The sequence below is a fragment of the Agelaius phoeniceus genome, chromosome 15 (genome assembly GCF_051311805.1).
Source record: "Agelaius phoeniceus isolate bAgePho1 chromosome 15, bAgePho1.hap1, whole genome shotgun sequence".
Lineage (NCBI taxonomy): Eukaryota > Metazoa > Chordata > Aves > Passeriformes > Icteridae > Agelaius > Agelaius phoeniceus.
In genome coordinates this window covers 7,622,970-7,625,887 of record NC_135279.1, presented here as the reverse complement: position 1 = coordinate 7,625,887, position 2,918 = coordinate 7,622,970, and positions in this window count along the sequence as shown.

The following is a 2,918-nucleotide window of genomic DNA, read 5'->3' as shown; positions in this document are numbered from 1 at the left end:
TTTTCAGAGACTGTGAATGCCATACCAGCTCTGGCAAAATGGCCCTTTCCAAGTACTTGAAAAGCTCCAAACAGCTGTGAGAGGAAGAAAACTCTCAGGACCTGTGGCAAGGGAGAGCAAGGCACACACACAAACAGGGTCCTTTCTTGAGCAGAAGAGGCACTGAGCTGGTGACAGCAGCTGGGCAGCTCACAGGCTCCTCCTGAGGAACCACAACTGAGGAAAACTCTCAAGATACCTGACACAACTTGCCTGGTCAGAAGATTCCCAAGAAACTAAGTCAGCTCTAAGTGATGTTTTGTGGGATCAGAAGACAGGACAGGTCCCAGGGAATGGCAGTGACAGGTTTGCTTGCCCTGGGGACTTGCCAGCAAACCCTCCCAGCACCACCTGGCAGCTCTGAGGATGCTGATGGGCACACCAAAGGCTGAGAACAAATCTGTAATTGCAAGGTAAAGGATTTTAAACACTCTGAGGCTTCAGGGAAGGCATCCCTTCCCACTGTGTACAACCAGGAGCAGGGTCTGTGGATGCTGCTGCAGCCAATGCCTCCCTGTACCAGGATCCAGCATTACAGGATTAGGCAGGCAATTATTCACTCATCCAAACTCATTTTCATGTAAGGTGCTTGAGGAACTCCAGAGCATCTAAAAGATTTTTTGCAGGGCTGCACAGAGCTCTTGAAAAGCCTCTGGTCTATTGTGTATTTTCCCTTTTGCCTTAATCCAATATCAAGCATTTCTCCAGGGAATAATGTGCAGGCTGCTCAGCAGCATTAGCAGTAAGTCATTATTCTTTACAAATTGCAAGTCATGAATTTTAACAACTCTGAGGAAAGTGTTCATTAGTATTTTCCCAATTTCTAAGATTAGAAATTGAATGGAGATTTACCCATAGCTTGTTATCAAAGCAAAAAGGCAGCAACATTTCCAGGCTTCACTTTCCAAAGAGTGCTGCTCTGCTATTGTGTAGTTACAAGGAGTGAATGTTTTAAATATAACATTGTTAATTAGTTAAAAGTTACAAGTATGTCATGCAAATTGACATAAACCAGAAAATACCTCAATGTGCTGCATTTCAACAGATGGCAAGTGGGTAATGTCAAATTACACTTTGCCTCATGTAAAGAAAAAGATACATTTAATTTCTTGAAGTATTCCTCAATTTATTCTTAGTAAAGTAACTGTAGGATTTTAGTCTCTTTTTTTAAAAAATATCTTTGCTGTAGTCTTCTTCTATTTTCCCCTGCAGTACAAGGAAACTGCAATTTATGCAGAATCACCAGTGTCTCCTAAAATATGTTGCATTGCCATTTGCTGTTACACTACTGGAGTATTCTGCTACAAAAACAAAACCCTAAAAAAACCAATCAACCCACAAACTGACTCCTTTGGCCATATGGTTATTTATACTTATTATAAATTAGGGTAGCTAAAAATTGCAGCTTTTAATACATAACACTGAAGATTGGAAACGTATTGGGGGTGCCAATACTTGTATTTATGGGAACATATGTTTAAAAAGGCTAACTTTAAAAGACTAGAGCTTTTCTAAGAGGGAAATTAATCTTGTGCTCTACAGTATTTATGTTTCTACCAGCCTGGAGCAGAACAGTGTGCTGCAGTTGGGAGTTTCAGGGGATGCTTGGGAAACTGGGACAGCAACCCAAATAAAGTGGTACAGGCTGGGGGAGATGGGGATGGGAAATGCAGAGAGCAAAGCAAGATGCAGAGGGTTTTGCATCTTCCCCTTCCATGCACTCATGTGTGTGCAACACTGAACAAGAGCCTGTTTCATTGACACCTTCACACCAAGCAGTCACAAATGAGCAGGTTTTTCATTTGAATTCCAGCATTTGCATTCTTTTTTTAGACCTTATTCCTATGAGAAAAATCAGCTTCTGAAGTCCCACTTTCCTCAAAAAATATTTGAGTCTTGTTTAATCACATCACTCCCTCCTTACTTTTTAAAAACTGTCCTGCCAGCATCAAGAACTTGCAGGAAATGTAAAACAAGGTATTGCATAAGTGAGGAATGTTCTTGGGTAATGCTTTGCAAAGCACTTCCCTGCTCACACATCAGCATCCTGCTTGATTTTTTTTGTTGCTGTTGGTGTGTATTTAATGGATTAGATCCTCCTTGTAGCTCAAACAGTAACAAACATCCCATAATCTAATCCAGGGGTGTTTTGGGATGTACTGGGCATCCCTGCTTTATCCAGATGCTCTGTTGCAAAGCCTTGTAGAGAAGAGGTAAAACTTCCGTGTTCTCCACACAAGAAAGAAACATTAAACTGTAAAAGTAATTTCAGACTGTCCCAGGTGAAGCTTTCACAACACCAAAAGCTGGCTGAGAACCCTTGCCCTGGATCTGGGAAGGCAGCTGTTAATCCCCCCTTTAATATCAGAAACCCTTCATTAAATCCAGTGGATCAAAGCAGCAGTTCAGTTTTAGTCCCATTCCCTGGAGTCAGAGCAGACAGCTCTGCAAGGTGGGAACCTCATCACTGTCATTGCAAAAATACTCACATCATCCTCAAAAGAAGCACAGTGGAACTATTTTTTTCAAGCTTCTGCTATTTGAACAACAACAACAAAACCCCCCAAATATGTTTCAAAACACACTTGGTAGTAAAACCAAGTGCTGTTTATGTGTCCAAACATTCCAGTTGTTCAGGAAAATCCATTCCACTCCAATAAATTTCAAGTTTTTTTCATTCACTTTTCATGCCAACACCTACATTCCCATTAACTAGAAGCCATGGTGGTAACTGAAACTTTATGTTTTGAAAGAAGTAATCTATACATCAAATATACATCATTGGTTACATAAAACATTCTGCTTCAACCTAGGAAGAACCAAGTAAGTAAGTAAAATATAAGTAAGAAAAATACAGTAAATAAGACAGACTGCTCAAA